The 26,091-nt window shown below is 50.9% G+C and overlaps 1 protein-coding gene across 2 annotated transcripts in view; it reads right to left on the reverse strand.

The window, feature by feature from the left end:
* Positions 1–17,030, reverse strand: part of DAAM1 (dishevelled associated activator of morphogenesis 1) — a 97,305-nt gene extending 80,275 nt beyond the window's left edge. Inside the window, exon 1 of one of the 2 annotated variants that reach the window (XM_036384021.2) lies at positions 16,822–17,030. The gene's annotated coding sequence lies outside the window, so the exon portion shown is untranslated. The remainder of the gene's footprint in view (positions 1–16,821) is intronic. The other variant, XM_036384020.2, reaches the window with a different exon arrangement.
* Between the last annotated feature and the right edge of the window lie 9,061 nt (positions 17,031–26,091).

Raw genomic sequence — 26,091 nt, forward strand, 5'->3', positions numbered from 1 at the left:
TCACCGTGGGACAGGACTGTCACCCTGCTGAGATGTGGCACAGATCCGTGAGGATCTCTCCTGCATTATCCTCCTCCATCCCTGTGAAGCTGTCTTGTCGCAGACATCTTTTCATGAAAAATCCTTTCCTTAGGATTTTTTCCTCCTGAGAAGCTGAGAGGCCTCAGGAACAAAATGCAAACAATGGTTATCTGCTGCTGTGGAATGCAACAGGTGCATCTGGGATTGGTCTCATGTGGTTGTTTCTAATTAATGGCCAATCACAGTCCAGCTGGCTTGGACACAGTGCCTGTGCCACAAACCTTTGTTATCATTCTTGCTGATTCTATTCTTAGCCAGCCTTCTGATGAAACTTTTTCTTCTATTCCTTTAGTATAGTTTTAATGTAATATATATTATAAAATAATAAATCAAGCCTTCTGAAACATGGAGTCAACATTCTCATCTCTTCCCTCATCTGAAAACCTCTGTGAACACCATCACACTGTCTCCTCCCTTGGTGAGATGTGGCACAGATCCATTAGGGTCTCTCCCAATTGTCCTCCTCCAACCCTGTGAAGCTACATTAGGAGTGTTTGCTCTGAAAGTGATTTCTCCTAGAGGATGGGGCTCCCAAACACTGCAGCTTGCTCATCTTATCTGCTTTGTTTGCTACTGATGGCTTAATGTGCTTTCACCAAGCTCAAACTCCCTTCAGGGCTACCTGTGGTCTGCATTCAGGATGCTGAGCCAAGGCTAAGGCCACTTTCTGCAAATGTTTGTTCCAGTAGCTAAATGCAGCTCAAATAGAAATAAATATCCAGAGGTCCCCGTGCCTTGTTCAGGATTGCATGCACCTGGCTTTGGCTTCCAGGCATGGGCTGAAGAGCTGCTGGATGCCATTTTATGGATTCTTGATGAAAAGGCAAGAGGAGCATTCCCATTTCCCAGCACAAAACATTTCCCCAGCTTTCATGCATGTGCAGGGCTGCTGCTGGAGCACTTCCCTCCACACTCATCAGCCAAAGCAGGGTCAGGCACTGCCCTTCCAGCAAGGGTTCAGCAGCAGCCCTGCTCCCAGACTGCCTCTTTTGCTAATCACAGCTCAAAAAAGCAGCAGCTGACAGAACCAGAGCACACAGCCTCAAGCTGCACCAAGGGAAATACAGGTTGGATATTAGGAAAAAGTTTTTTACAGAAAGAGTGATAAAGTTCTGGAATTGTGTGCCCGGGGAGGTGGTGGAGTCCCCATCCCTGGGTGTGTTTAACAAAGCCTGGATGTGGCACTGGGTGCCAGGATTGAGTTGAGCTGTTGGGGCTGGGTTGGACTCCATGATCTTGAAGGTCTCTTCCAACCTTGTCATCCTGTGAATTCTGTGAAAATGTTATTCCACAGCTCCAAATCACTGCCTGTGCTCCCTGTCCTCTTCATATTACCTCCCAGCTTTGAAAATCAGCACCACTCAGCTCCAGCTGAGTCACTGGAGGCTGCTGGATGCCTCCAGGATGGCACCCACCTTCCAGGAATGCCTCTGCCTCCTGTGAACTCCCCCGCTGGAAACATTAAAACTGCAATTATCTCAGCAGATTAATAACAGCACAGCATCTCTGGCAGCAGTCTGAGGCAGGATGAGCTGAAGTTAGCAGGGCACAGGGGCACACACAGCTGTGTTTGTGATCCCTGCTGATCTCAGGCACCTCCAACCTGCCTCACCCCTTCCCCCAAACCCACCCATGTCCCTCGGCACTGATCAGTATTTGGATAAATAAACGTGTCTCATCACATCTACTCACTGAACCCACTGCTGAGGGGGTGCCATTCCCATGTGCACTGGCTTTGGGAGAGCCATTAACATTTTATTCTGCAATTTCAGGTGTGATGCAGTCCCTTGGCTCCTCCCAGCCCCAGGGCACAGCTCCTGCCTCCCCAGCATCCTCCTGGCTTATGGAAAGGGCAGGGAGGTGAGATCTCACCTTTCTGACCTGAAAACTGCCCCACCATGGAGTGCTGCCCTGCTCCGGAGACACCAGGACAGGAAGGACAAACTGCCTTGCCCACCATGGAGCGCTCTCTGCTCCGGAGACACCAGGACAGGAAGGACAAACTGCCTGTCCCACCATGGAGTGCTGCCCTGCTCCAGAGACACCAGGACAGGAAGGACAAACTGCCTGTCCCACCATGGAGTGCTGCCCTGCTCCAGAGACACCAGGAAGGGAAGGACAAACTGCCTGTCCCACCATGGAGTGCTGCCCTGCTCCAGAGACACCAGGAAGGGAAGGACAAACTGCCTGTCCCACCATGGAGTGCTGCCCTGCTCCAGAGACACCAGGAAGGGAAGGACAAACTGCCTTGCCCCTGGACAGCAATTCTCTGCTTGCCTGAGCTAACAGACTCAGGCACTGTCACAGAAGACAAGGAGCTGATCTTTCAATGTGAAGCTGATTTCCCCTAATTTATCTAAAATCTGGGGCAGGCACCAATCTCTTCTCTGTGATAGAACCTGAGGGAAGAGGATGAAGTTGTGTCAGGGGAGGTTCAGGCTGAATGTTAAGGAAAGGTTCTTTCCCCAGAGGGTGGTTGGGCTCTGAACAGGCTGCCCAGGGCAGTGATTACAGCACCAAGCCTGACAGAGTTCAAGGAACATTTGGACAACACTCTCAGGCACATGATGTGATTCTTGGGATGTCCTGTGCAGGGCCAGAGTTGGACTCAGTGATCCTTAAGGGTCCCTCCCAGCTCAGGACATTCTATGCTTCCATGATAATTTACCTTCCCTCTCCATCTGTAAGCTAAATCAGGGATAAAGCAGGTCAGTGGCTCATTATTTTAGGAATCATGATGAGACTATATATATTTTTTTAATTAAAAGGAAATTCATTCACTTAAACACTTCAATCAGATTAATTATCCCAATCCAGGAGTTTGCTGGTGCATTTTTTTGTTTTGTTGCTTTTTAAATAACAGAAGTAATCATCCCAGGGAGGGCAAACATCCATTTCCCATGGAAGTCATCCAGGCTTTTCCTGGCATCCTGGGAGGGAGGAGCAGCAGAGTGTGAAGGGCTGGCACAGAGGTGGATAAGAGGGTTAAATCCAGCTGCTCAGAGATAAGCTGGTTACACACCAGGGCAGCAAACAGGGGAATAGAGGTTTGCCAGCCTCCAGCAAATGCCTGCACAAGGCCCTTGCATGGCTGACAGTGGGTATTTAACTCAGAAATTGCCAAGAGCAGAGACCCTGAAGCCACATTTCACTCAAGCTCTCCTGCTGATGAACTGCCTTCCTGGCTTCTCTGAAGCCACCAACAGTGAGGGCTGAAAAAATCAAGTGACTCCTGGCTTTGAGGCCAGCATGGCCTCGTGCAGCAGCAGCACATTCTACCTGTTGTTGTGACTTTCTGGTCTTTCAAGGACGCTTTTGAGGCCACACACAGAAGAGTCGGAGATGCTGTCACACAGGACAAACCCCAGGAGATAAAGCAACCAAAGACCCACCCAGCAGCTCTGGCAGAGCACCTCAAAGGCAGAATGGGGTGCAAACAGGCATCCCCCACCACACAGCTTTTGTGTGTTGTGTGCCTAATCCTAGGAACACACATTCCCAGGTGGCACCTTTGGACTGACACATTAAATTTCACCACTGGCCTTTGATTTCCTTTTTGCCTTCCAAGACTAAAACTTCTCCCAACTGCTGCTCAAGCTGACCAACAGCTTTTTATTTTCCTTTGCATCCAGAAATACAGAACTGCTGCTTCTGGGAATTATGCAAAGATGGAGAGGGACCTTTTCTCTGTCCTGAAGCCACCAGCCATGCCCAGGTAGGTGCAGCTCAGCCACCAAACTTCAAAACCTGTCAGACAGCGGAAAGCTTATGGCTATGCTGGAATTCCTTGTGCTTCCAAAACCTGCATCACACAAAACTCTGGAGCTGGAACCCTCCACAGAGATGCCCATCAAGCATCCCACACTTTGGCCCTGGTCCAGATACAGATAAGTAGGACAGAGTTTCAGCCATGGGATGCCCAATCCTGCTCTTCCCCCGGCTCCATCCGGAGGCAGCCACCTGCATCCCGTGTTAGTATGACTTCCATAATCAAAAAGGGAGTTAGCCTCCATAACCACAACCCAAAGGTATATTTAGCTCAACTGGAAGACAAAGGAGATCATGTCCACCACAGATTAAATTAGCTGAGCCTGCTTACGCCAGGAGCGCCTGTCTGCCATCCACAGCAGCTCCCATGGATTTATTCCCAGCTCCACACTTCAGAGGTCCCCCATGGAGGAACAGACCTGCTCCACAAAAGCTCTGGAAAGCAAAAAGGTGGAAGAATGGGTCCAACAGGTTTCCAAAGCCTTGGGCAGGACAGAGTCTCTCCCAAGGGTTTGTGTCGTCTGTCTAGACCCTGGAGCCATGGCATGGGATGAGTGCAGGAACCCACATGGGGCTGCACCTCCTTCAGCCCACAGTGAGGAAGAGGATGACAGGGAACCCCGGGGTACCCTCTGAAACCACCCCAGAGCCCAGCTCCAGTGTGTCCCCTGCAGCCCAGCACAGCACAGGAGGGTGAGGACATTTCCCTCATGATCTGCAGGCCCTTTCCTTCAGACCTGCCTCCCAGGAAAAGATTCATTTCTCCTGCCTCATTTCCATGGATATAATTTCATCCCCCACCTCCTGTGCTGCACTCTCACGCAACTCAAAGACGCAGCCAAAGCCGTGGTTATTTTTACATTTTCCTCCCAGGAGATGGTATCTCCACAGGGCAGGGCTGCCATGCCTCATCAGATCACTGCACCAAACTGCCTCAGCCCCACGACAGCAGGATGCAGTCGGGGGGACACTCTGCCACCAGGTATTTTTCTGTCTCACTGGCATCAAAACTCAGCAGCTTTTTAGTCAAGAGCATCCCAAAAAAGCAAAACAGCACCAGTCCTGGAGGTTGTTCCTGTTCCTCTCTCCATAACTCCCACCCAAGCACTGAAACCATCTTCCAGCCATCCCAGTTTTAGATTTTCCTGAGGCTTTTGCAGTTGTCATGGAACCCTGGAAGGCACTTGCTTCATCCACACCCAGATCTTTGTGGATTCAGGATTCCCAAATTTCCCCAGCACAGAAAGTGACTGGGTTTGGCTATGCCATGATGTCAAGGTCCACAACAAAACCTCCTTCATGTGGCAGACAGCATTCCATGTCTTTAGACCCATATCTCTTATTGGGCACTTTTACACTGGGAAAAGAATAAAAGCAGCACTTCCATGAATAACTCAAGAGCTTTTGGAATTTAGGGAGTGGGGAGATGGAGAGCAAAATTCTAGGCATGCAGGGGAAAGCTGGTTTGTGCTTTTTGTGCTTTCCTGTCCCTAGGAGAGTTCCAAGGTGGTCTGCAGCATGTTACAGCACATCTGCAGCACCTACACCCTGCAAGTTCACCCAGTGTTTTTCTTTCCCCTTTTCTCTGAGATCACTCTTGCCATCATTTGTCCCCTGACAGCGAGGCCAGGCTTGCAGGGAAGGGAGGCATCACCTGTGCATGGCTTATCTGTAGGTACTTTACAAATAAAAGTGACCATAATGAACATTCACACCTGGAAGATATCCCAGTGCCCTTCCCCCTCCTACACCTCTCGAAGCAGAGCACAGATCCAGCTGCTCTGCAACTTTATCTTGATGCAGAAACAGTCTGGGACAGAGATAGAAGGGCTCCCTGAAGGCACAGCTTATTAAAGGCATCTTTCCTTAATCAGCTCTCTTCAAAAACACCGCACTGAAGCGCCGTTCCCGGACTGGTTTTCATCACAGCAGCACCAAACACCCCCAGCCTGGCAAGGCCATGTGTCCCCCTGGAAAGCCAAAGGGTTTTTCCAGGCTAAAAAGCAACTTAAGACCAGACAGATACACCCAAGCCAAGGCACTTTGGGGGACCTGCAGCTGGAAGTCACAAGGAGCTCCCAAATACACCCCAGGGATGTCACAGCAATGGGGGCCAGCACAGCAATGAAGTCCACGGGATGCTCCCTTTTTATCCAGCAGCTTTTCCCACCAACCCCACTCCTGCTACCACAGGGGATTGCACACTTGCAGTCAAACCCTGCTAATCCCAGGTTTCAAGAACCAGAGCTACAAAACAACCACACAAAGAGGCAGCAGCTCGCACGCATCCCGGGAACCTCCCTGCAGCCAACGCCTCTGTGTTTATCCAACACTCCATCTCCACTCGTTCAGCTGTTTCCATCCCACCCTGCTATTAATGGATGCAGAAGGAGGTTGGGAGAGGCGTTGGACAAAAATCTCATTTAGAGATCAAGACAAGCTTAATTGGTTTCTAGCCAGACCTGCACAAAGATGGGTTACTCCACAAATACAGTTGCTAATCTGCCCATTATACTCCCTAAGCTCCCACCCACAAAGAAAAAGAAAATAAAGCAAAGATGCACAAAGGAATGCAGGATTTTGAGCGTGTTACTTCCAGCTAGGAACACATCACGAGTGGTTGAATTCTACAAGAACAAGCCCTTTGCTTTTCTTTGAAGGAAAAGGATAACCAAGCAGTAAACAAACAACAAAAAGACCTAACATAGATTTAATCTGCATTTTTCACAGGCAATCCCCAGCTATTCTTGAAGAGCATTTCCAGCAGCTATTGTTTCTGTGGGCAGGGGAAAAGCTTACACGGCCAAGGAGACGTCATGTCACAAGTGACAGAGTAGAAAGGATGGGGAACCTCGTGATTAAAAAGCACAGGACTGAAACCCTGGAGAGCTGAATTCACTTCCGAACTTGGCTGTAAAAAAAAAAAAAATTAAATTCGCGAATTTCCTGTGTGATCACATCCTAGATGATTTATTCAAAACCTGGTGTTGAAAAGCCAAGGGAGGGGGAAGGAAGCAGGAGGAGGAAGGGGAAGACACAGTCCTGTGGGCTTTTAATAAGCTTGGGGTTAGGGCAGCACTGGCAAGCTGAATACAGAACATCCATCTGTATTGGGCACTGCATGACCTGGAGCTGCTGCTGGGAAAGCACTGAGCATCCCACAAGCTCAGGTGAGAGCCTGCCCTGCTGCTCTGCCCGTGGGCTCACATCCCACAGGCTTCTGTAACGCTGCACTCCCAACACAAACACAGCCACGTGCAAAATGGAAAGGCTGGGGATGGTTTCCCCTCCTGGAAAATTCAGAGAATCTACAATTTAGAACCAAGAACATAAAGCTGTTCCCTGAACACAGCGTGTTATAAATCAGACACAGCCCAGCCCCAGCAGCACAGGTAGAGAGAGGCAGGTGATGAAAGGGTCCTTTGGTTACATCCTTCTCCCCTCGTGCAGCAGCCCAGGACTCCCAGCTCCAGCAGAGAAGGGCTGTTTATTTTCCTGAAAGGCAGCCAGGTCTGCTAGGTGGGAAGCCTTGCACCCACGGGAGAGCTGAGCTACAGTGGCAGCACAGAGCCAAAAACAAGGCCAGCACCACAAAGGATGGGGGTCCTGTGCTTGGGACATTTACAGAAACATCCCCTGAGCTCCAGAGCAACTCTGCAGGGCAAGTTCAGAATAGTGCAGAGAGACAGAGAGGGGTTTTTCCAAGACCTTCAGCCACAATGGGTGAACACAAATCCAAGGCTTGGTGCAAACAGCAGCCCAGTCTCTGACATTGGATAAGAGCTTCCAGGCACACAGATATGGGGTTGGTGCTGTCCCAAAATGCTGCTGTGGGAAACTCAGGGTGAACAGATTCAAACTTTTCCTTTCAGCAGCGAGACAAGCTGTAATTAGCAGCACTGAATCCGACCCAGAGGCTGGATAAGGACATTCCCGTGACATATCTGACAAGGCGACTGTTGGATATGTTTTCCTTGGCTTTTTTCCTCCCTGGAAAAATGAGCACCCATTTTTCACAGGTCTTTTTTCCCCCTACTCTGTGTTGCCTGCAGTCAGTTTCCCAGAGTAAGGGCATACATTTCAGAGCACACTGTCACAGCCCATTACCACAGCTGGAGCTCGGGTCTTGCCTTCCCCAAGGGATGGGTCCTTCCTTAATTATCCCACACCTCACAGCATACTGGGGATGCCAGACCCCAAAGACACAGTCTGTTTGACTTTTCAAAATGAAAAACACAGTCCAAACCACAAGGCAAAGGTAAAATAAAAACTTGAACATGAGGCAACTGAGCTACAGCTGCGAGACACATCCTCACCACTGTCTCACACGTCTGTCACCTAGCTCAGCCTCATCCCCAGAGCAAAACCAACAAAGCCTCCTGTGATGCAACTACAAGCAACCCTTTGGAAATCAATTCAGAGAATTTTGAGGCTAAAGTCCCTCTTTACTGTCTTTTTCTCACGATGAAAGCTGTCACGCTATAGAATGGCTTCAAAAGCATGGATGTAAGGTAAGTCCTAGTGTGCCAGCTAAAGGAATGGCACAATTTCATGACTAGGTAACCCAAATCACAGCCTGTCACACATCACTGCAGTTTGAACACAGCTATGACCACCACTGCATCAATTAAGAACCGACAAATTTTGCTGAACCTGCTAAGTGGAAGAGCAGCATTTAATACATAAGTAAATGGGGAAAAAAATGAGCACAAAGGCTCAATTCCAGCCCCAGCCCCAAAAGCAGAACTGACTGCAGGGATTACAATATTTAGCATGCTCCAAAAATTTTCCTCAACATCTTTCTGCTCCATGTGATGGACAGGGATTTCTCATGCCTCCAGAGCCACCAGCTACTTCACATGCAATTCACCAGCAGCACTCTCCATGGAAAAATAGATGGAGCTCATAAATGGATCCAGGTGGTCCCCAAAAAGGTTCCAGTCTCTTTGCAGGGTGTCTCCAAAATGCTGGGACTGAGGAGATGAGGTCTGAAAACCAATCTCCCAGACCGGAGAGAGCTTTGGTAAGCAAATGACTTGCGTAAAGTTTCTGTCAGAACACCCATTTGAAGCGCTGGCACTGTAAACAAGGTTGCTCCAGAGGCACCTGGGATTAGCACTGTTCAAACAGTCCTTGGCATGACTTACCAGAGAGCCCAGGAACAGATTTGCAAGTTCAGCTTTTCTCCTGCCTGACACTCGCCCAGCACCTCGGAACAACCAGAGCTCCAACAGCCTTAACCCTGCTGTCTCCTACATGGAGTTAGAGACAGGGATGGGCATGGCAGGAGGCCTGTGCTTGCTCACAGGACTTAGTGGAAGAAGAAAACCCAAGGAGGCAGCACCGTGGGGCTGCTTTCTTCCTGTGTTGCAGGATGAGATCCAACACCAAGCTGGGCTCACGAGTGTCCCCCTGCAGAAGCACAGAGGCTGAAAGCAATGCATGGGATATGCAGGGGGAATGGTGCCAAGCCAGACAGGGCAGCTGAAAAACACCAGGCACCCAAAGGCTTACCCTGGTATCAAGGCACAGAGCAGCCTCTCTTCCCTGCACAGAGCACACAAGCCAGGACACTCCTCGTGCCTCGGGGGCACAGGGAAGGAAACCTCAGCCCATGGAGCGCCCTTGGCATGCGATCCCTGTGGAAGCCAGGCACGACAAGGGCACCCACCTTCCCTGACACATCTCCCCCACCCTCAGCCCTGGCAAGAAGGTGCTGTGGTTTCCAGGAGCAGCAGCATGAAACAACAGAACATGAAGGATGACTGCAGTCACGGCAGGGAAGGCTCTGCACAAACAGATTTACAGCGGCTTCCATCCACACAAGCATCCTTGAAGGAAACAGCTGCACCGGACCACAGCTGACACAGACTCTCCAGGATGGGACATGAGTTCACAGCTCCTCTAAGCACCATTCATGAAGTCGATGCTGAGGCCAAGCAAAGAACAAGCACTCAAAAAAACAAAAAAAAAAAAAAAAAACACCAACCAACCAAAAAAAAAAAAAAAACCAGCAAAAAAATGACAACCCAAAAAAATAAAATCACCTAAATCACCTCATGGCTAGGTAAAAGTCAGAAGTCAGATGGATGTGCAGCTCCAGAAAGCCACCTCAGAAAGGTCTGGAAAAAAGAAAAATACTCAGGAGCAGCAGCAGGGCAGACCCACCAAGGACTGAACTCCATGTCACATAACACATCACAGACAGAAAACATCTTCCTGTGCTGCCTCCATGGCCATGCCACAGCAAACAATTAATCTTGCTCGTTTGGGGTGGGGCAAATGGTCTCTGGACTGTTCCTCCATCCTCCTCCTCCTCCCTACTGGTGCTGGGAGGAAAGCCTGCCAACAGAATTTGCCTGTAACAGGCACCAAGCTGCTAGAAAATCACCTCAGCAGCATAAAACATCTTTCCACACCCCCCTGTAACACAATGCACTCTCCTTCTCACACCTCAGACCTGAGTGGCTGCAGGTCCCACCCCTGAATGATGCCCTCTACATCCCCCATTTACATACTCCAGGTTTTTTTTTTAAATTTTAATGAAATAAACTAAATTTATTTTTAAATAAAATAAATGTATTTAAAATAATTTTTAAAAATTAAATTTAATTTCTTAATTAAAAGTTTTAAAATCTCCTCCCAGCCCAAGTGGTGCAAAGCTGGCTCCCAGGTGCAGAGCACAGCCCCAGCTGCCCTGCCCTGCAGCCTCAGTGTATGGACAGTTGTGTTCCTGCCCAAAAACAGTGTGAGGACTTCCCTGCTTGGTGACAGTCTGCCCTCAGATGCTCGACCCTACAACCTCTGAGGATGCTCTGCTCACTAGAAGGGGAGACAAGCTGATCCTCACTCCTGCAAAGCATCAGAGGAGCCCACACCCTGCAGAGCCTTCCCCAAAAGCTGCCAAGCTCTGTAGCTCAGTTTTGCATCTTGGTACAGAGCCCAGCTGCTGGTGTTTCACACACCACCCCCCAGAGCCTGCCTCTGAATGGCACAATTCTGAATTGCTTCCTCCTGCCATGCTGCCCCAAGGCAGGATCTGCCAGCAGCCCTGCCCATCGCCAGGGGAACGGGATGAAAGCCCCACGAGAAAGAGGAGCAGCAGGGAGCAAGGAACACCAGGAGAGATCCCACTGTGCTCTCCCAGGGATGGGCACAGGTCAGGTGGATTAACTGGGTCCTTCCCCTCTCTTTATCTCACCATCTCTGGCTGCTGCCAAGTTGTTTTGAGCTTTGGCATGGCTGCTTTCCACGCAGGGCCTGCACAAAAGCGACGAGGAGCCTCAGTGCAGAATTCCTGGCAGCAATCCAAACCCAGAGGTCGGTAATTGGGTCACTGGGTTCAGCTTCCGAAAACCATTCCTTCAGGAGGTGTGGTAAACACAGGCACAGTCACAGACAGAGCTGGACACTCCTGCAGCTCCTCCACCACACCCTCCACACCTTATTTCATTATCCTCTCATAAAGCACTCGGTGGCACAGGGACAGGGCAGCCTGGACAGGGAGAGCCCAGACTTCAGGAGGGAGCCATGATTCAGGTAAGCAGCACGTAGCTGAAAGCACATCATCGCTATGCAGTGCTCAGCCCCAGGAATGCAGAAGGGAAACATGAAGCCACTTGTCTGGCACGGCAAATAATCCTTCAATCATCCAGCAGCCAGGCCCTGCCCGGAGCTCTGGCTTGGGAAAGAGAGGAGAGGATGTCTCCAGCCATCAGCTCTCACCAACCGCGCCACCAGGCGCTGCTGCGCCTCCTCCCAGCCTGCAAGTGAGCTCCAAACAGAAAATAACAATCCAAGCAAGTGGCAGGTACTGGAGAAAGAGAAGAGCTTTGAAGAGCAACCTTAGAAGAGCTTTGAAGAGCAACGTTGCTTTGAAAAGCAACATTAGCACCTATCAGCACTGGCATGGTGAGCAGCTAGCTGGTGTTGCTGATTCCCCGACTTCTGGGACTCGGGCTGGGCCCTCCCAGGGGCTCCCCTGTTGGGGAAGACCCTCCTGGAGTGTCAGGCAAAAGAGACCCACTGGATTTTTTCAGTCTTCAGGTTCTTGATTATTATTATCTTATCTAGAGTTTTGCACGCCGTCCACACCAGGCTCAGCATGCTGGAAAAGCACCGCAAAAATGGCCAACAATCTCTTGTTAAAAGGTATTTTAAAGCTAAACTATCCAATTAGGAACCTTGATTATTCCCCTTTATCCTTGATTTTTTCCCCTTTTAACCCAATAACTGATCCCCAAGAGCCTGCAATGCAGACTTTTCCACCCAATTACAAAGTGCCACCCAAACCCATGAAGAAGAAGGAAGAAGAAGCATGAAGAAGAAGCCCAGGATGACACCCTGTGCCCTCCATCTTGCTTCCATCCACAACATACTAATAATGCCAAACCCTAAATTTCCTACCTAAGTGATACACCTACACTACTCTCTACAATCTACTTTAGTGAATTCAACTCTATTCTGCAGTTTGGGAAACTTTATCCATGAATGAGGCTCCAAGTCAGTGTTTCCCTGGGGGTCAGGGCACCCCAGAGCAGACAGGGAAATATTCCCAGTGCCCTGGGTTTCCACAGGCTGGTGGGTAAGAACACACCTGTCAACACCACCCTTCCAATGGGCCACGGCAATGTTTTGCCTCTCAAGGCAACTCAGCCATGAGGAGAAGAACAGGGAGAAACCTTCTGAGTCATGGTCACACTGAGTCACCAGTGAGTCTCTCTAGGCTGGGCCATCCCATCCAGTTTGGCTGACTCAGGAAGGGACCACGAGCAGCCTCGTCTCCCAGGTGTTCCAGGCAGCACAAACATTCACCATGTCACACATTTACAATAAACTGCCCCCAAAAGGCTGGGGGTGAACACAGGAGGGAGCATGAACAGGATGGGGTAATCAGAGACTCATGTGAGGGCACAGAGGTTGCTCCAGACCTGGGAACAGCATGGGACAGATGCCCTTGGGAATGACCCCACCCAACCCCACCATGAGGAAAACACAGGCCAGATGTTCAGACAACTTCAGGCATTAATTTGGTTAATTTGCTACAATTCAGGTGGCTGGTGTTCAGGCCACACCAATCACGAAACAAAGTGCTGTCAGCTCAGATCCTGAAACTCTTCAGTCAACTAACCACGTCCTTACAGTGTGCCAGGGCTGTTTCTCTCATTTCCATCTCCTTTGGTTTTCTTCTCAGTGGCCGCAAAGATCTGAAAGCTTTATGACTCACTGAGCTGAGATTTTCTGTGCTACCCCAGAACTCCTGGTTCCTCAGTGACTGCCAGAATGTTATGACATGCCACAAGGACAGAAGATACCAAGCACAAATGGTCTCCTGAGAGGGCAGGAGACCATTTGCACTTGGTATCTTCAGCACAGCTTTTCTCCCAATTAAGGAAGAAAGAAAAGAAGAATCAAAGGCAAACAGCAAATTACAACATGTATCTGGCAAGGGGCTGTGGAGCCTCTAATTTTTGCGTTAAATAGAAAGTTAGAAATCATAGAATCACAGAATGGTTTGGGTTGGAGTGGACCCTAAAGACCATCTGGTTCCAACCCCCTTCCCCTAGTTTAAGTTGCTCAAAGAATATGTCATGAAGGATGAGGGAACTAATGCAATACTCAGAAGAGCTTCAGCTGGAATATTTAATGACTTTCCAACCCTTAACTAGCTGTTTCTCTCATCCCCTAGTATGCTAAATACACAGAGCGAGTAAATCTATGTGACTTAGCATCTAAATTAACCAACACACAAGTCAGGATCAGACATTCAGTATTTCTGCCCCAATTTATGGCCCTTTGCTCAGATCAGCTCCTTTTTTTTCCAGCATAGCACTGACATCTGTTGTGTTGCATGAGTGAAAAGTACATATATGATTAAGAGAGGGGGAAAAAAGAGAGAGGGGGGAAAAAATCAATGTGGACATGACTTGAATTTTACAGCATTTGGCTGCCACGACTTGCAAATAAACAGCTGTCCCAGCAGGTCCATGCAAGCTTAACAGCACAGCAGTAAAACACAAGTTTTTTCTTCCCCTTTAAAAGGGTTTTGCTTATATAAAAAAGTATATTTTTATAAGAAAATAAATTGCAGGTTGAAGAATCATAGTTAGGTCACACTCAATTCCAGCAGAACAAGCACATCCTGCTTCACATGGCCTCACCAGTCACTCCACAGCAGTGGCAGCTTTCTGAAGCCGAGTTAAGATATTTAATTACCAGCATCAAGTCAGAAACCAAAGCGTCCAACAAAATCCTCATTTGTGAGCGAAGGCTGCAGAAATGTCGCTGAGCAGGCTTTGGCAATCTCCAAAGCTGACAGCTGGATGCCCTGGCTTATCGACTGCTAGAGCACAGGCGGAAAAAAGCTCTGAATACTTGCAGTGCCGAGCAAGCCTTCAAGGCAGCCCTGCCAGCCTCTTAAAAAGGCTCACAGAAATAGGCTGGCTTCATTTATTAATACTTCAGAGATAAAAGTGGCCGTGTGGGAGCAGCTCGGTGGGTGTCTGTGCAGGAGGAGGATGGGCAGACCACTCACTCTGGGTGGGGCATCTGTCAGGGTCCCCACGCAGCCCGTTCAGGTGATAAATGCACCAATGTGCAACCTGGGCTGCTCCAAGTGCATCATCAGCTTTTAGGGATGGACCTAGTAGGCATCCCCAGCACCCCAGGGATCCCCAGTTTCCAGGGATGGAAACTTCAAAGCAGGAAGATGGAGTGAGAGGAGCCACGCTGCTGGCTGGCTGACAGACAGAATTTTTGGGAAGCCCAGCTGCCCAACAGCTCCATGTCCCCACTGCCTTGGGCTCCTCAGCTGTGACATGATAGCGCGGGAAAAAGTGGAGGAAGGAACCAAAACAAAGCAGAGAAGCAAAGGGAGATAAACACGATCCAGTCAGACCAGCTGTCCCCAGGTCCTGCCTGTCCTCACCGGAGGAGCCAGCCCGCCGTGGCTGTCCTTCCCTGCTCCCTCCTGCACCCCTGCCACAAACAAAGGGTCAGATAAGGAGCCAGCTCAGGTCAAGACCGGTTTGACTCCGTTTCAAGCCCAGGGGAGCGGATTCAGCGCTGATTTTACACCTCACCCATCCTGTTTGCCTCCCCGGGGCAGAGGCCAGCGCACCGAGCAGGGTGCACGCCTGGCTGGCTGGACCCAAAAATCCCAGGGCCGTGTCAGGGCACCAGGGGCAGAGCCACACACCAGCTGAGCGCTGGCCAGAGCCAGGAAGTGTCACTGCTTCCTCCTGTCCTGGTGTCACACAGCGTTGGGCGTTCAGAGATCACGGACTTTGGCTTTTGCTTCCTGCTCCTGTCAGAGCAGAGGCAGGTCCCGGCATATGGCCATCAGGAGAGCAGGGTGAGTCACTCATTAATCGAGGAACAGCAAGGTGGATGTCTGACCCGCAGGGTTTGGGGGGAAATGCACGCCAAAACAAACTCCAGAGCTCGTGGAAAAAGGTCCAGATGCTGCAGGACACCTCTGCTCCTAATGGGACTCCAAGAGGGGCAGGCAGGGAATGCCAATAGCTTTGGAATACATTGGTTTTGGCAAGGGAGGATAGGATAACGAGGTTGCACCACGGTTCACCACTGAGGCATTAATACACAGCAGCACTTGATTTTGTACTCAGTATCAGAATCAACCTCTAGAGAGGGGAAAAAAAGGAAACTGCTGGCTTCTCCCTCTCCGTGCTGCTGGGAGAAGCTGTCTGGCTGTACAATGCCAGGCATCTGCAGTGCTCAGGCCTGGTCAAAACCACCAGGGCAGCCCATGGCACGGGCTGCCCTCTCATCAGTACCTGGAGCAGGGGACTTGGCTGCACCCCGTGATCTTCCACCTGCCTCAGATTTCCACAGGGAGCTCCCCATCCCCAGTTTGGCAGCACAGCCCGGTCAATTCACGTGGCTTTTGTCAGGAGGCACATTATCGTCACATTATCATCTGTCTTTGCCTTAAATTAACCTTGATCACTTAAAGATGCAGACTGTTTCACACCAGCACCAATGCAAGAGGCAGCATGGAGTGAAAGCCATGAGCATTGGAGACCCCAGGGACCAAACCCCACTGTTCACACTGAAGACTTCAAGACAAGCAAAGACCAGGATCTGACCACAGCCACAGCACACCAATGGCAGAGGGTGCCAACCCTCAAGGCTCCACACAGCAAGGGCATTTCCCTCTTCCAGGTGGACCCCTGACCGGAATCCTCCCTCCCAGAATTTCTGGGTGCAGCCAGTGACAGACCCGAGCTCCCCACCTGGTGCCTGAGCCACACACCTGCTTGTAGCAAAGCCACAGCCCAACATCGGCACATGTCAAAATCCTACTCCCACCCCAGCTCCCACATCAAAGCGTCGGCTGGACAAGAGCAAGCCTGCAGCAAAACGTGTGACACCAGCACCAGAGGCTTGGCACATACACACCATGGGGCAGCCCCAAACTGCTGTGCCTGTGGGGAGGCACTCAGGAGCCTGAGGCCCCCCAAAGCCCGCGGGAGCCCCATCGGGGGGGGTCACATCGGTGGTGTGGGAGTCGCCGCAGGGGTGGGAGCCGCCGTGCCAGCCGGCGCCGGGGCTGCAGCAGCCTCCGGAGGCGTTGCCATGGAGAAGGCAGCGCAGCAGCAGCATCCCGCATCCCACGCCCCCGCGTGGGCGCCCCCTGCCCGGCACCGCCCGGGACACGGGACACGCCGGGGCCGGGGGACACGGGACACGCCGTGCTCCGGGGCGCCGGCAGCGGGGCGGGACGCCGAGGGGCCCGGGCGCTCCCCTCAGGGCAACAGCTCCACGCAGCGCCCGGGGCGGGGTGGGACGCGGGCTCGCCTCCCTCCGCACGGCGGGGAAAAGGCAGAAAAGCGCCGTCCCCCGCCCCGCTGCCGGCTCTCCCGAACCCCTCCCCAGCACGGCTACGGGAGAAGGGCAACACACTCCGTCGAACCGAGAGGGGAGGAGCGCCGAGGGGCTCGGAGGACTCACCGCAGCGCGGCCGCCGTTCCTGCCGGGGCGGAGGGCTCGCTGCCCGCGCTCCGCCCGCCGTTCCTGCCGGGGCGGAGGGCTCGCTGCCCGCCGTTGCTGCCGGGGCGGAGGGCTCGCTGTCCCCGGCCCGCCCGCCGTTCCTGCCGGGGCGGAGGGCTCGCTGCCCGCCGTACCTGCCGGCGCGGCGCTGCGCTGCGCGGCGCGGAGCCCGCCCGGCCCCTGCCCACAATGGGCCGCGCCCGCCCCGCCCGGCGCGCTGGCGTCACCGCCCGCCCGCCGCCGGCACTGCGAGCGAGTGACGCGCGGGGCGGGGGCTCCGCCGCCCGGGCTGCCCTGCTGGGGGTGCCGCAGCTGCCGGAGCTTCTGCCGGGAGGTTTTACCGGGGGCACCGCACCGAGGGCACCGCACCGGGACGCTCCGCTGCGGGCCCCGCTTCACTGCCCGTGCTGCAGAGGAGGCGCAGGGCAGGCGGGAGGGTTTATCCCGCCGAGCGGCGAGGGTAAAGTTTCAGCCGGCTGGCGACATGGGCGACACGGACACGCGGGTTCTGTGTCGCAGCTGCCTGGCGGAGGCCTCCCAAGATGCGGCAGGCTCCGCTTGGATTTAAGAAATCAATTTTCCAGGGGTTCCCATTTCACGTGAATCAGAGCAGCGATTGGACACACGGTTGGATTCCCACATGCATGGGAATAACCTCGCTGCATGAGATGGCAGAAGGAGCGGTTTGTGTTCTTGGTGCAAATCAAATCTCAGATCAAATTAATAGTGTGGAACACTGTACCTTAAGTAAACTTTTTTTTTTTTTTTTTGAGAAGAGGTCAAGCTATTTGCATCTTGAATTTTTTTTTTCTTTCTTGGCAACAACTATATAGGAAGGTCTGAAAGGCAGGAAGGGATTTAATGTGATTGTGTTTCATATGGAGTCTGCACAAAAATTGATGCAGGGACAAAGGAGAAGCCAGTGTTGGGAAAGTAAAGAAAGAGCATCCATAGAGTTGATACCAAAATGTGGAGTAAAATTAACAGAGTCACAGAAGGGCTTGGGTTGGAAGGGATCTTCGAGATCATCTTGTTCCAGCCCTCCTGTCATGGGCAGGGACAGCTTCCACTAGAACAGGTTCTCACTGGCCTTTTCCATCTGTGCCTTAGCTTTCCTCACCCCATCCCTAAACATCAAAATCGTATCCCTGTACTCTTCCTAGGTCATCTGTCCCTGCTTCCACTGACTGTTCATTTGCTTCTCACTCCTCAGTTTGAGGAGCAGGTCTCTGCTCAGCCATGCTGGTCTCCAGCCTGCCTTGCTTGAATTCTTGCCTGTTGGGTGTTGAAGCAAATGGGAGGCAACAATCACAGAGGCAGTTTTGGGATAAAAGGTGTCAAGGGCAGGTTTTCTGGAGCAGCAAACCCAATGGTGGTGTTGTGAAACTGGTGGGACAAGAGGATAAACATCTGTACCCAGGCACAGGTTTTGGCAAGAGAAATTATAATTCACAAAATCTACCACAGTCCTTGATGGAGCCAAATATGTGGTAGATCTAATGGATATAAGAGATATTGATTTCCTAAAGGCTCTGACAAAATCCTTCATCAAAAGATATTGAGGGGAGTAAGGAGCCATGAAAAAAGCCTCAGTGGTTTTTAGGCAGAAACCACAAAGGCCAGACTGGGGTGGTCAGTGTGCACTGGAGTTATGAGATGGGGAATTTCACAGAGATCTGAGCAGGGATCTGTGCTCAGCATCTTCATCAGTGATGTAGGAGTGAGGGTGGGTAGGGACATGGTGATGGCTTCTGGTAACACTGAGCTGCTTGGAATGGCCAATGGCACCAAAGCGCAGCGAGACCTCGGGATGCTCAGTGACAAAATGACAGATGAAATTCTCTGGAGACAAATGTAAGTGATGAGCCTCACAGGGAGCACTCCTAACATCATGCAAACAGCAACGGGCTCTGAACTGACTGCAGCCCCTCAGGAGAAAGATCCCGGATTATAACAAGGAATTTGATGAAAGCATCAACTCATTGCTGAGTAGCAGTCAAGAAAGCAAATAGATGGATAGGAGTTAATGAGGAAAGAGGAAAAAGTGCTGTACAAATTCCTGGTTTGCTCTCCTCTTGAATGCTGTGAGCAGCTGTGGCCTCTGTTCTCACCAAAGAACTGGTGATCAAAGATAGGGAGCATTTTTCACTGAGGTAAAGGGTTAGGCCAGGACTATTCAATCCAGTATTTCTATACAAGCCTCAGGCTCAGGAAGTCCTGGAGCTGTGTGCAGCCTGCTGTGAGCTTGGAGAGTTTATGGGAAAATATCCCTGAACACTTCTCATACCCCTGGCTTATCATGCACCATTGGCTATGAGAGGATGCTGGGCAAAATGGTCCCTGCCTCCATCCCAGCACAGCTTTTCTTTTGCTCTTCCATTCATCTTTTTTTTCCTCCATAAAATGCCTTCCCAGGACCCCCCTTCCCACTCTTCTCCTCCTCAAGGACTTTTGTTAACCATATAGTAATGATTTCATCTGCAAGCTCCCAGCCTGGGTAAGTATCAGCTTAATGGTTGGCATCTGGAATTGCATCTTCCTCATCAAAACTGCTCAGCCATTTTCTGGTGACTGCCTCCTCAGAGCTTGTTTGGACGCTGCTTATCAAACCCCATTGTGTTGCTTTCCTGCTTGTTTTTCCAACAGCCGCCTATTAAATTAAGCTCCTGTATTCAGACAGGAAAACCCAATAAGCAGCTGCCCAGAGCCTTTCTGGATAAGTAGGACACATGCAATAGTCATAGTGGAAGACTGATGTGCATCCGGCCCCGAGAAAGGGAGACCACGGGTACCAAGCCTGCTTGGAAAATAATCCCTGTAAATGCCTTGTAACAGGAGGGGTTGGCAGGGTTTGCTTATTGGATGAAAAACTAAACCAGGACTTTCTCAGGGCTGAGGGAAAGAAAATGGGTTTCTTGTTCTAAATCTGTAAGAATATACTTGGTAGCCTTCGTCTTTAGATGCTCACCAGACCCTAATAAATGTTCTCTGAGACCAATCCATGTCAGATCAATACTGTCTTATCCCTGGGGAAGAGTTTTTATGTGTTCCAGTGAAACCTAAAAGGACACTCTTTATTCAGTTGACAGTAATGGAATATGGAACCCATCCCCTTACAAAAATTAAGTAAAATTGATTTTGGAGGGAAAAAAGCCCTCTCGAGGTTATAGTCTTTCATGTTGCACAGATGATATGCTCAGCAGAAAAACAGGGCACAGCTTTTATTTAATTGTTGTTCTGGTTAAACCTAAGACTTGCACCAAAAGAACAAAATCGCCACCTGAGCCCCTACCACCATCCCAGACCATGGGAGCTTGTGGGAACATTTCCATCACAGCAATCAGGGCTGTTTTGGTTCAAAGGTAGGAGACAGCATTATGCTTTTTGTTCTTTGATATGAGGTTTTTAGAGTACTTAGAGGACATTTAGAGGTTCCGTATCTGGGCTGGGATGCTGTGTGAAAACAAACCACACCCTAAATCAATGTTATCTCCAACAGCACCAAGCCCATTCTCACCCCAGGGTTCACATCAGCTCCCTGCAGCTGGCAGGGGGAGGCAAAGCTTCAGAGTAACATTTCATAGCCCCAGAAGGGAAAATAAAACACGTTCCCAAGGCAGGACTCAGCTGGCTGGGAGCATTAGCAAAGACTCAGTGGATTTAGGCCCTGATTTTGCAAAGTCCTTAAGCTTGTAAGGAATTTGTAATTTGCTTGTAAGCAAATTCCCATCCGCTTCAGTGGCATTTAATCACATGTACATAAGTACTTTATGGCGTACCAGGGAGTTGTACCTTGGTGGAGGTGGGGCTATCAGGAGCCCAAGCAACCAAATTCTTTTCCAGTGTGTTCAGAGAAGGGTAAAATCATGGAATCATATTACAGAATCATAGAATGGTTTGGATTCGAAGGGATCTTAAAGATAATCTAGTTCCACCCCTCGTCATGGGCAAGGACACTTTCCACTAGACCACTTGCTCAGTGCCCCATCCAGCTGGTCTTTCAAAAAAATAAAAAATGTAAGAAATAATTGGAGAGCAGATTGTGAGACTTACTGTAAACAGTTACAACAAGGTCTTGCTCCAGCCCTGCCCTGTCTAAAGCCACTCTGCTGGGAGATGCTGGGAGAGCACAACCTCTCCTGGCTGCTTTACCTGAAAGAACACCATGCCCTGTGGGAAACAGATGACTCAGATGAGTGGCAGAGAGATATAAAGCACTTGTAAGTGTGCTGGGGTGTAGGAAGCTTTAAATCATCTCAGTGCCTTGGTCAGGGCCCTCCAGTCCACCCCTCTCTGTGCTCTGTCATCGCCTTCCTCCCCTCTCCACTGGTCCCTGCAGCTGCCAGAAGCCCCTCATGCTTCCTTTGCCATCCATCCTCCTGCCTGTCTCCTGTGAGATGCTGCATGTGTGGCCATGCCCTGGTTTGGATCATCTTGCTGCTACCTGGTGTGTCTTTGGCAGGCTCCTGACACTCAGCTCCTGATTGCTCACAAAGCCAGGGGTCAATCTCCCTCCCTGGATTGTCCTGTCAGTGCCAGGCTTCACCCACAGCCTTGTGCCAGCCTCACATGCTGGGTTTGGGGGAACATGTGTTGTTCAGGGTGGCTGGAGGGCTCTGTCTCTTCCCCCTAGACTTCCCAACACAGCTAGAAAACAAGCCATTCCTGATTAGGGACTTTGCCCAGGTCTTTTTCCTCCTCCCTATTCCTAGAGATGACTTGCACTGAATTGCTGCAAAAGGTACCAAACAAACAACAATAACAAAAAACACCAGAGCAAATTCTCAATGGATGAAAGTTCAGTGCCCTGTTTTCTTCCTCCCATCCTTGGTTATTTATCTGCTGAGAGCAGGAAAGGAGGTGAGATGAAGGGTAGCATCCAGGGAAGAGGTGAGGCAGGAGGAAGAGGAGTGAAGGGGTGGGAGAGGGGTGTAAATCAGTGCCTCTCTCTCAAGGCCAGAGACTGCTGCAGATTTCCACCAGCTGTTGCTGGGGCTGTCAGAGAAGGCTTTAACAGGGATGTGTGCACACACAGCCTACAGGGAGAGCTGCTTTTATTTGTTCACATCTAGCAGGGGTTGAATTTATTGCCTTTGCAGAGGGGCCAGCAAAAAGCCAGAGCATCACTTAAATCCCATTTAAAACCTCAGATTAAGGCTTTGCAGGAAGGGAAAACAGGGAGGTGGAAATAGCCTGGCCAGATCTGGCTCCATTGCTTGGGCTACAAATCCACATGGCTACAACAGCCAGGGAGACAAGTGAGGCTGTTGTTTTATCAGTGGAGCATCCTTTGCTCCAGATCTGTAGCAGCAACAGAGTGAGGAAGTGCCAAGTCACCTTACACTCATGATGAGCCTCCAGCTTCTTATTGCAGCATAAAACCCCCAGGTCACTGGGTGGGTCCCAATTCTGCCATCCATTAAGGAAAGAAACTTATCCAAAGGAATTAGGAGCCCTCATCAAGGGCCTACCTGCATTTGGAATATCTTAATCCTCATGATTTTTGACATGATTCAATATTCTGTATGATGCCTAAACCAGTTCTTGGCAGAATTTGTCCAAAGTGACTCAGCCAAGGTCACTCTGAGAGTCTGTGGAATGGCTCACAGATACCCCAAGTCCTGGCTGAGCACAATAAATCACAAAACCCTCTCCATTTTGCTCACTATTTTGGTCCCCCTGATTTGTCCTGCATCATTAAATTTTTACAGTGCCTGACTCCAGATGACTTAAAGTTTGTGCCTCCTGTCTCCAGTAACTGCAGAGCTAAGAGGTTTTGTTCCTCCCAGCACAAGGGCTGGAATGTGAAGACTCAGCGAGCAGCACAGGCAGGAATATTTCTCCCATCCCTGACAGCTGTGTAACTGGACATACATGCTCCTGGTATCTTTCAGAGCATCAGTGTGGCTTTTACACGTCCTGCTGCTGCATTTTTTTTTTATAATCAGCAGAATTCAGGACAGATCTGTTTACAGGACTTGAGCAGCGATGTTGCAGCCAGCAGAGCAGCAGGGTCCTGTTGCATCCCTGCCAAGAGGTCACATCCTGCATGGATGGAGCAGCACAGGACTGCTCCAGCCTCCCTGCTCCATCCCTGGGCACTCCTGGGGTGACATCAGCACCATGAGATCATCTCTCTTTGACTGGCTAGATTTTCTTACAGGTTTTCCCTGGAGGGCTTCTGGTTACTCTCCAGTTGCAGTTTCTCTGCTGGACTCCCGCAGGCTCGTGTTCCCTTTTCCACGATGCCCAGATGTTGCTCCACCCCAGGGTCTCCATGCAGCTGTGGCTCCATCAGCTGTCAGAGCCACTGTGCTGGGAATGTTTGTGATGGGGAGGTATTGCAGCCACCTCTGGCTGATCCAGGCTGTACCCACAGCAATAGCCCTACTGGAAAGTTTTCCTGGCTTGGCATGGGGTTGGACTCTGCAGGAAAGGTCTCCTCTTTCCTCTGCTCAGCCTTTTCTCTGCCCAAGCACACAAACCTCTCCTCCTCCATCTGCCTTGCAGGAATTTTAGGTCCATGCACAAGACTCTGGCTGATATCCTGGCAGGAAGTCCTCAGTATCTAAAAGCTGCCCATGGCTGGTGATGCTCAGAGGTCTCAGACTCAGGTTGCAGCCTTGGGAGAGCAGCACCTCCCTGGCACAGGAGGAGGCCTGGGAGTGCAGGGATGAGCACCTGGGGGCGTTAGGAGGTGTGGCAGTAACAGCAGCCTCCCTGTATCACTGTGGTGGATGGAACCCTCAGATTACTGGTGACAAAAGGGTGTTGCTAAACTGGCAGAGAGGGAAATCACAGTCACAGCAACAGCAAGAGGGACCTCCCCAGCTGCAACCTCCTTAGTCATAGCTGGATTACCAACCCCATCCTTATATTTTCCATGGGGGCGGCATGAGTAAGAGCTGACTCCTAGGGATGTCTGTTGCCTCCAGAAACCCTCAAGGAGAGAAATGCTGATGGGACTATCAGGCTTGGCTTTTCATCCCCTTATGTGATTGTGCAACGTCTGGGGTGGTGTCTCAGGTACAGGACAGAGCCAGCCTGGGGGGCAGGATGTTGAGGACTGCCCCAAGCATCCCCCAAGGCAGTGCCACTGAGAGGGATGGGCACGCACGGTTCAGCCTTTTCCACAGTATCTGCAACACCTCAGTCCCTCCAGAGATTGCATTTGGGACATGGACTTGCCTTGGAGAAGATCCCCCAGCCCCTCCAGCTCTGTCCATGGCTCTCCCTGTTTTGACCAATGGGAAGTTGGGAGTGAGATCAGATCTTGTGAGTGTCTCAATATCTCCCAGATGCTGGTTTATGTATAAGGGACAGTGCAAATTATGAGCATAGGGCTCAAACACAAACCAAGTCTCACAGGTCTCTTCACAGTTCCTAGCCATGGGTATTCCAGAAGCCTCAAGACCCTGGCTCAGCCTCTCCATGGCCAGCTGGGTTTTTGGGGTGCAGGACAGGGAGATGGCAGCCCCCAGCTCCCTCCAGGACCAGGGGCTGCACCCAGACCCCAGCGTGATCCCCCTCCCTCTGGAGACCTGGGAAAGGGAGGAATGGGGAAGAAGGACTTTCCCACTTGGGCAAAGGCAATGGGAATGAAACCTTGCTCCCTGAGCCCTGGCTGCCGAGGCGGTGGGAATCTGAGCTCAGCCCCTAGGCGACTTAATGGGCTTTTAAAAAACCCCTTTGTATTGGATCCATTCTTCTTCCCAAAGCTTGCTGGCCCCGCTCCAAGGGGAAACCTTTGATTCTACAAATACACCACAATTATCATCCCGAGGAGTCTCAGCTATCAGGCTCCCCGCCTCCAAAAGATCAGCAGGATGCCAGAGAGGTGCTTAAATCATTTCATCCTAAGAAAGCCCTGGGCTGTAACAGCTTCCCCGTTGCTCGGAAAACGCCACCCCTCTCCCAAAAGCTTGGCTCCATTTTTCTCCCAGTGATGCCGTCGCTGGTGGAGGCAGGGAGGGCAGTGCTGCAGAAACCAGGCCACTGGGCTTCCCAGTGATTTCATCAGTCCTGGGACCCAGCTCATGGAGATTTATGAGCTCACAAGAATCTCGCCTTGGAGTTACCTCCCCCTCCCCGCTCTTTATGGCTCTGCAGAAAGGGATTCGGCGATAGAGCCCTGCTGGGTACGTAACAAGCTCGCTCTGTTTGACAGTTGCAAATATTTTTCTCCAACATTGCACAGGTCCATGTGCTGCTCGGGCTGCTCTTGCCAGCATTTCCACCACCCAGCACCAGGCAGCTCGACTTGGTGTGAGGGAGATGCAAACCAAAAGCTTGCCAAGCACTGCATCCACTCCCTGATTTATCCCTTGCTCATGACTCCCCTAAGCTCTCCTCCAGGTAGGTTTTTATTATTTTTAAATTGTTGTGAGGTTTTTTTGGTTTGGGATTTTTTTTTTTTCCAGAAGTATTTTTATTTTCTTCAGGTAATACAAATCCTGCCCTTCTGCAATGCTCTCCAGTCTCATGCTGGGGTTTTTGAAGGGGCTGTGTGCTCCACTTCCAGCAGGAGTCCAGCACTTCTCTCCTTGCAGAAATCCCCCTTTAAAGCACGTCATCAGTACTCTTCTGCAGCTGTTTTTCTTAGTAGTCTAAATAAAGCTTTCAAGTTACGACTCCTTGATGTGAAGCCAGATTGAGAGGCTGTCAGTTCCTTTGTGTATCCTCAACTTGTCCGGGGGTGTTTTATTTTGGGATGGCTGCTTGCTGCAAAGCTGTCCATTTAGTAGCCTGTTCCTGCCACATTCTGCTCCTTGCAAATGACAATGTAAGCTCCAAAGCACCACTGAGTCCAGCCCCTGCAAACCCTTTGCACTGTGTCTGCCTTTCTGCGAGGATAAAGGATTTTACAAGCAGGAATTTGCTCAGGCCACGGGCTCACCATCACAGGAGCCCCAGGGAAAGGTGTGGAAAGGTTTCACTGTGGCTGAACAGCCAAGGCCAGTGTCCTTCCCCAGCTGCAGTTGCAGCCCACACAGCCGTGGATGGAGTCCATTCCTCATGGGAATCAGTTATCTGGAGAAGGCTGACCCCTTGGTGACACCCAGCCACCCCGTGGGCCTAGCAGAGGCTGTGTGACATGGCATTGTCTTTGGGGATGGCATCCCCATCCTGCTCCAGAGCCATGTGCCACTTGCTTGGTCACGCTGCTGTGGCCAAGCCAGCTGGTTCCCAGGGCCACTCCAGGATGAAGGCAATGGGAGGCTGAGCCAGCTC

Source organism: Molothrus ater, chromosome 6 (assembly GCF_012460135.2).
Source record: "Molothrus ater isolate BHLD 08-10-18 breed brown headed cowbird chromosome 6, BPBGC_Mater_1.1, whole genome shotgun sequence".
NCBI lineage: Eukaryota > Metazoa > Chordata > Aves > Passeriformes > Icteridae > Molothrus > Molothrus ater.